Source organism: Antechinus flavipes, chromosome 2, assembly GCF_016432865.1.
Source record: "Antechinus flavipes isolate AdamAnt ecotype Samford, QLD, Australia chromosome 2, AdamAnt_v2, whole genome shotgun sequence".
In the NCBI taxonomy this organism is placed as follows: domain Eukaryota; kingdom Metazoa; phylum Chordata; class Mammalia; order Dasyuromorphia; family Dasyuridae; genus Antechinus; species Antechinus flavipes.
In genome coordinates, this window is record NC_067399.1 from 259714842 (window position 1) to 259723685 (window position 8844).

The following is an 8844-nucleotide window of genomic DNA, read 5'->3' on the forward strand; positions in this document are numbered from 1 at the left end:
TTTATGATGCCCATTGGGATTTAATCCTTGACAAAAATATTCTCTTTCAACTCTGGGAAATGAGTGTGAACCACTACATAGAATTCTTAATCCCTCTATTTTTGTCTGCCTGCATTTTTTATTTCCTTCACAGGCTATTTGTACACTATTTCAAAGTCCGACTCTTCTTGTGCAGCAAAATAACTGTATGGACATGTATACATATATTGTATTAAACATATACTTTAACATATTTAACATGTATTGATCTACCTGCCATCTCGGGGAAGGTGTGGGGGAAGGAAGAGAAAAATTGGAACAAAAGCTTTTGCAATTGTCAATGCTGAAAAATTACCCATGCATATATATCTTATAAATGAAAAGTTAAAATAAAAATTAAAAAAATATATTCTCTTTCCCTTCTCTTCCTTTCCCTCTCCCTCTCCTTCTCCCTCCCCACCCCCTACCCCCTTATAGAGTCCCATTAAAGTCCTTAGGACACAATATGGGTTCTGGGAAGTTTGTTTTCCACAGAGCTTAGTGTTGAATCACTATACTATGGAATCATGGTGTCTCTGGCTTAGGCTTTGACCTCTGGGCTGGGCCAGGCTGAACCAGGAGATTGCTGGAAGCAGTGGGTCATAAATTTAATTTGATTCACACATCTTCCCTGACTGGGGACAGAATCATCCATCCTCAATCAGAATTGATTTTGATGCCATCCAGTCTTGGAGATAAACTAGGATGAGGTGGGGGAGAGAAGAGGAGAGGAGAGGCAAGCAGAGAAGAGAAAGAAAGGAAGAGGAGATGAGAAGAAAGGATCTTTCTGGTCTGTGATCTTAAGTAAATATTTACTAATAATTAAGATTTTCCTTCTGTAATTGAAACTATTACCACTCATATGAAAGAGTGTTCCAAATCACTATTGATCAGAGAAATGCAAATTAAGACAACTCTGAGATACCACTACACACCTGTCAGATTGGCTAAGATGACAGGAAAAAATAATGATGAACGTTGGAGGGGATATGGGAAAATTGGGACACTGATGCATTGTTGATGGAGTTGTAAACGAATCCAACCATTCTGGAGAGCAATCTGGAATTATGCCCAAAAAGTTATCAAAATGTGCATACCCTTTGATCCAGCAGTGTTTCTATTGGGCTTATACCCCAAAGAGATACTAAAAAAGGGAAAGGGACCTGTATGTGCCAAAATGTTTGTGGCAGCCCTGTTTGTAGTGGCTAGAAACTGGAAAATGAATGGATGCCCATCAATTGGAAAATGGCTGGGTAAATTGTGGTATAATGTTATGGAATATTATTGCTCTGTAAGGAATGACCAGCAGGATGAATACAGAGAGGCTTGGAGAGACTTACATGAACTGATGCCAAGTGAAATGAGCAGAACCAGGAGATCATTATACATTTTGACAACGATATTGTATGAGGATGTATTCTGATGGAAGTGGATTTCTTTGACAAAGAGACCTAACTGAGTTTCAATGGATAAATGATGGACAGAAACAGCTACACCCAAAGAAAGAACACTGGGAAACGAATATGAACTATTTGCATTTTTGATTTTCTTCCCGAGTTATTTTTACCTTCTGAATCCAATTCTCCCTGTGCAACAAGAGAACTGTTCGGTTCTGCAAACATATATTGTATCTAGGATATACTACAACATATCTAACATAGTCTAATAGGACTGCTTGCCATCTTGGGGAGGGGGTGGAGGGAGGGAGGGGAAAAATAGAAACATAAGTGAGTGCAAGGGATAATGTTATAAAAAATTACCCTGGCATGGATTCTGTCAATATAAAGTTATTATTAAATAAAATAAAATTTAAAAAAAAAAAGATTTTCCTTTTGTGAGTTGGATTTATTTGTTTGTAGTCCTGACCCAGCCCTAATCCTAATCAAATTAAAATGACCTTTCTAAACTCTACTGCCAAGATGAACCAAATCCTTCTTCCTGTAGACTATATAGACGATGGGTGACACTGTTCCTTTAATCATCCATCCTCAATCAGGATTGATTTTGATGCCATCCAATCTTGGAGATAAACTAGGATGAGGTGGGAGAGAGAAGAGGAGAGGAGAAGGAAGCAGAGAAGAGAAAGAAAGGAAGAGGAGATGAGAAGAAAAGATCTTTCTGGTCTGTGATCTTAAATAAATATTTACTAATAATTAAGATTTTCCTTCTGTGAGTTGGATTTATTTGTTTGTAGTTCTGACCCAGCCCTAATCCTAATCAAATTAAAATGACCTTTCTAAACTCTACTGCCTAGATGAACCAAATCCTTCTTCCTGTAGACTATATAATGGGTGACACTGTTCCTTCAATCATCCATCCTCAATCAGGATTGATTTTGATGCCATCCAGTCTTGGAGATAAACTAGGATGAGGTGGGGGAGAGAAGAGGAGAGGAGAAGGAAGCAGAGAAGAGAAAGGAAGAGGAGATGAGAAGAAAGGATCTTTCTGGTCTGTGATCTTAAATAAATATTTACTAATAATTAAGATTTTCCTTCTGTGAGTTGGATTTATTTGTTTGTAGTCCTGACCCAGCCCTAATCCTAATCAAATTAAAATGACCTTTCTAAACTCTCCTGCCTAAATGGTGAATGAACCAAATCCTTCTCACTGTAGACTATATAGACAATGGGTGACACTGTTCCTTTAAGGTCCAGGTTTATCTCCCAAGAGTTTAGAGTTCAGGGCCACCCCACCCTTTCCTCTTTCTGGGGAGAGGTGACTAGTAGCAGAAAGGGAAAAGAGGGAGGAGAGGGGAGGAGAGAATTAGAGTTGGAGGGAATCTGGTCAGTCTTTTGGGAACTGGAGGGAGGAACCTTTTTTTTCTGGTTCCCCCCACATACCCCTCCCCCCTCTTTGGATCACCTGGCCAGAAGAATTCCCTCTGTTCAAAGTCCTCTCTCCTCCCCTTTTCTCTAATTCTGGGAGGAGCTGGATAGCTCCTTATCTGCTGCTAGTATTGAATATAATTAGTAAATTACTAATAAATACTAATGTAGTTTTTCACATTAACGTTTCATCTCCTAGATAATAATAGCGTCTCTCTATCTATCTAATTATGAGATAACTGGTAGGCTGTAAATGCTGTGCCTGGAATCAGGGAGACCTAAGTTGAAATCTGATTCAAGACAATTTGTGTGACTTTAGGTAAATCACTTTACCTCTATTTTAATTAAGTAATAAACATTTGTTAAGTTTCTACTATGTGACAGGCACTGTAACAAGCTGTTGGGGTATGAAAAAAGCAAAACACAATTCCTGCTCTCAAGGAGCTCATAATTTAATGGGGAAAAAACAAACAAAATTTTATATATGTATATATGTAATATGTTTTATTGTTGTGCCACAGTTCCCTTTTAATGTCCTGACCCAGCTTCCTTAATTGTCCTATTCAGTTACTCTGCCTCAGATTATAACCATTCCCTCTTAATGTTGATGAGATAAAGGTTTTATATCTTTCGGCTATAATCATTCCTTCTTAATGTTTGACAGGATAAAGGTCTATTCATTTTAGATATCATTAGAATATCAGGAACTTCTCTAGTACCTCCCTCCATTAAGTCATTCAAGGTGCGTCCCCCCATTAGGTCATCCCCATCCAGATACCTCCTTCATTATGTTGTTGTTCTTGTTGTCCTATTAAAGTCTTGTATCTGATATTCACTGCTGGATACTTTGAGACAAGAGTCTGATCCAGTCAACTGACTTACTCTCCAATAAATAATCAAATTATTCTCTAATCTCTATCCTGCCTCAGTTTCTCTGGCATTATAATATGTATGTTATATATATATATATGTATATATATATATGAATATATAAATATATATCATATATGTGTATTATGAATATATATATATATTTGTATTGAAAAATAGGAAATCATTAACAGAAGTTTAAAAAAGATTGGGAAAGGCTTCTTTATGGAAGGTGGGGTTTTAGGTGAGACTTAAAAGAAGCCAGAGAGGCAGTAGGCAGAAAGGAGGAAGGAGAACATGCCAGCAATGAAAGAGAGCCAGAAAAATTGCCTGAAGCTAAGAAATGGAGTGTGCTGTTCCTGGAGTCAGGAGGCCAATGGCATTGGGTTAAAGAGGACATTGTGAGGAATAAGATGATAGGAAAGATATGAAGAAGCTAAATTATAAAGGACTCTGAATGCCAAACAGAGAATTTTGTATTTTATAGGAACTCTCTAGAGTTTACTGAGAGAAGGGATAACCTTTTAGGAGATTTACTAGTGATTGAATTGATTAAAATGGGGAGAGACTTGAGGTAGTTCAACCCACCAGCAGGCTGTGGCAGTAGTCCTGGTATGAGGTGATAAGAGCTGTTAGAAATATATTACAAAGATAAAAATGACTCAGGAGTGTATGTAGTTGGTTTATTTACAATTCTTGTAAGAAATGGGTGATCTACTCTGGGACAGTGCCTATTAATAAAGGATTAGGGCAGTGTCTGGGTAGATCTTTGTTTATAGACCCAGGAAAGAGCTTTTATTTCCTATCCTGACTCGCTGATAATGAAGTTAACAGACTTCCTGGTCCTTCCATTGCATATTCCTCCTTGCCATGTTCCCCTTCCTCATCATACAATCCATGTTCAAAAATGATGGAAAATTCCTCCTTTGGAGAGTAGAAGAAATCAATATTAATTAACTCATTAAGCATGTGCACTCAGTGCTCGCAGGTACCATTCACCCACTTCTCATTTGAGAGTGATTTTTATTTCAGTTCAGCAGCTCAATATTTTGTTTTGTACAAGTGATTCAGTCAGCTGACATGACCTTTCTCTAAGTCTTTGTCCCTATATAGAAATACAATTCTATAGATTATTCACAGGGCTTGTACCAAAATGGTAGCATTGTCACAGGAGAAAAGGGTACCATGGATTGGATATATTGGGGGAGGAAGTGTGTGTGTGAGAGATCATGAGGAGTGGAGGATAACTCCTATGTTTGGAGTCTTAACACTAGGAGGATAGTGTTAATCTCTATAGTAATAGAGAAGCTAGGGAGTGAGGGAAATAATGAATCTGGTTTTGAACAAATTGAATTTAAGATGTTTACTGGATATCCAGTTTAAGATATCTGCAAGACAAGGAATATAGAAGGTATTCAGGAAGGACTAGCACCTCTAGTGTGAGTGACAAGGGAAGTCCCAGAACTCTCTCACTCTCTCTTGGACTTTGGGGGGAAAGCTTGGGAAACTACTTCAGAGAAGCTCTCCCCTGAGAGACCCACCCCAGGGAATCAAGATAAGTGGTTTCATTCTGTTATCTGAGTGAGACTGGTTGAGTCCAGGACAACTCCTACTTAGCCAGAGCTGGAGATGGAGATTTCTATCCAGCTTTATTGAGTTGAAGATTAGTTCAGGGACACTCATTCAATTCCAAGATTCTCTATTCTGCTCTCCAGCCCCCACCAAGAGCTGCCCATAAACCAAGTTTCCTCTAGCCCAATCCCTTGCAGAGAGCCTAATCATGCCAGGGAACCTCTCTCTTCTTGGCATAGCTGTGACCCTCTGCCTGCTGAAAAGACATTCTCTTTTCAGCGTTATTCCCTCTTTATCCCTCTCACCTATTTCCCTAACAGGATCCTATCTTCTCTCTGTTGGGATTTCTCTGCTAGAGGATTTCTCTGCTATATCTTTATTTCTCTGTCAGTACCCTGTCACTAAGGAAGTCAGCCTTCAAGCAAAAGCTGACTTCCCAGTGCCAATAAACTTCTTTTGCCAGTTTAACTTTTTGGGTTCATAAATTCATTTACGAATGACCTGAGCCGACCAGAAGGGGGTTCTCACAACTCCTTGAGAGAGGAGAGAACCTCATCATTTTTTGCTCCCTGACTGGGAATCGAGCAGAGCTGAACCTCATCATGGGGACTTTACAAGTCCTTTCCAAGCTCATCCTGTAATGCTGGAAAAAACTGAACAAGATAGTGATTAGAGAACAATTTAATAATTTATTTAAAAGGGAGAGATTTACTGGGACCAAATGGATCCATGGTTTGGTCCCAGGGCTGAATGAGACTATTGTCTCAAAGAATTCAGCCCTGAATGTCAGACACAAGATTCTTTTATAGGGTAACAAAAATAATGACATAATGGGGGAGGTACCTGGATGGAATTGACCTAATGGGGGGAGGCACCTATGATGACATAATGGGAGGTACTAGAGAGGTTCCTGATATTTTAATTATGTCTAAAATGGATAAAGACCTTTATCCCATTAAACATTAAGAGGGAATAAATATAGCCTAAAGTCTAAAATGTAAGACCTTTATCCTATCAAACATTAAGAGGAAATTGTTATAACCTGAGGCAGAGTAACTAAATAGGACAGTTAGGGAAACTGGATCAGGACATTAAAAGAGAACTGTGGCACAACAATTCCCCTTTGGTGTCCACCTTTCACCCATCTCTCACCTGTGATTCCAAATATCTGTAGCATGCTCAATAACCACACCAGGGATGAACCATCTTAGCTCCCACTAAATCAAGTTGAGAATAAACAACAAGCCTCAAATCCACCAGTGAGTTAGGGGGATGTCTTCCTCAAGCAAGTGAAGACTTTCATTGGCAGAATAGGCTGATGAGAACAATTTGTTCCAATGAGCATAAAGACAGCTGATGCAGCTGCTGTGGAGGGCTTAGAGCTCAAAGATGTCCAGATCATCCACTGCATCCTGGGCCATCACCAGTTAGTGATGTGGAAAGAGAGAGTGAGATTGGCAACTTTGTACAACTCTGCCTCACCCTTTAATGTCATGGATGTGACCAAGCTCTAAATGCCTGTTCATTACCTTTACCAGATTTTGTGGGAGAGAAATGGTTTAACTGGAGTGAAGCTGCTGAGCCTGCTACAGGTACTTGGAGCCACAGATGAAAGTTGAGTGAAAGGTGGTATCTTTTTGAAGCAAGGGAGAAAAGAAAGAAGGAAGGAAGGAAAGGAGAGAGGGAGGGAGGGAGGGAGGAAGGAAGGAAGGAAAAGAAAGAAAAAAAGAGAAAGAAAGGAATGAAGAAAGAAAAAGAAAGAAGAGAAAAAAAGAAAAAGAAAGAAAGGAAGGAAGAAAGGAAGGAAGGAAGGGAGAGAGGGAGGAAGAAAATTAGGAAGCAAGGAAGGAAGGAAGAAAAGCTTAAGTTTTGAGGAATTTTATCAAAATTATTAGTAAAATCATAATCATAATACTAGAGCATTCCCTCTGAGATTACCTATACAGTTTATCCTATATATATCTTGTGTGTTTAGAGATGTTTTCATTTTATCTGTACTATTAGAGTCTGAATTCCTTGAGGATAAGGATTGCCTTGTACCTTTTTTTTTTTTTTTTGTACCTCCAGAGATTAGCCCATATTAGATACTTAATAAATGCATGTTGATGATTAAATCCTATCTCGGACATATGGCTCATCAACCTCATGGCTCAGGATAATGTCTGACTCCTAGGCCAAAGTTAGATCTCCTGACTTCCATAATTGAATGTAACCATAATCCATCTCTCCTTCCTGCCCTCTCCTCATGTCTCTAATTTGTATTTCCTCTGGACTAAGTTAAGGGCAAAAATTCACCTAAAAATGAGATCTATCTAGGGAAAGCCTGACATAAAAAACGATTGGAAACAGCTCAAAAGGAGTAGAAACTTGAGGTTTAAATATCTCCCTTTTCAGACAGAAACTGAGGGAAAGAGGCATCCTTAACAACCTCTGGGAATCCTGAGGAGGAAAAGTCAGTCACTTCTAAGGATCAAAAAGGGAGGTTCCAGACACTCAATATTTATCATCTCCAAATAAATGTCCCCTAGTGCTCTGTCTCTCCGGCTCTCATTAACAATGTCCCTTAGAACGGTTCTGTCCGCTCAGACCAAACAGAACGAATCTAGTCTGCCCTCGACGTTACAGCTCTTCAAACGCTTGATGCCGACTAGTAGCGCCCCTCGAGTCTTCCCTTCTCCAAACGAAACCACTTTTTCACCTTCATGTGACGTGGACTCCAGGGCAACCGCCATCTTGCTCCGTTACCAAAGCCCTTAAAGTGTCATCTCCAGAACGGAACCGGGTTTCCGGAGAGCTCGGAGGTGTCCTATCTCTCCGTCTCTTCCAGATCATCTCCCTCTCACAGACGTGAGTTTGTCAGAGACGGGGTTTTTCTGGGATATTCTGAACTCCAGACACTGGTCGAACTGGGAGACCTCTGAAGCCGTCTCGGCTTTTAAACTGTGATTCTAATTACGTTCCCCACCCAGATACCCCTTGGGAGCATTAAGATGCTTAGAAGAGGAGCGGAGAGCTACCTGCCCCTTGCTCTGAGTGGCTCTGGTACAGCTAGAGCCCGTTAAGGGACAACCACCATTTGGAGCCAAAGTGTTCCTCCTCACTCAGTTGCAATATTGTCGCAGACCACGAGATGGCAGCACAAGGGTGTTATGTCAGTCCTGACTGGTTCTTTAAAATCCCGTTTGGGGTTTTCTTGGCGAAGATACTGGAGTGGTTGGCCACTTCCTCCTCCAGCTCATTTTACAGAGGGGGAAACCGAGGCAAACATTGACTTGCCCAGAGTCACACAACCAGTAAGTATCTGCGGTCTTCCTGACTCCAGGTCCAGTCCTCGATCCGCTGAGCCACCTAGTTATCCTAGCACGCGCACGCATTTATTTGTTTTGTTCATTTTAATTTTTTTTTAATTTTCAGTTTCAAATTCTTCTCTTTCCCCCTTTCACTTAGCCATTGTAGTTATGAAGTCATGCAAAACATTGCCGCGAATACTATTTTGAAGGGTGTGATTCCACATCTTGGCCACATGGGGGCAGCAGCAACAAGAATTTAGACGTGGAAA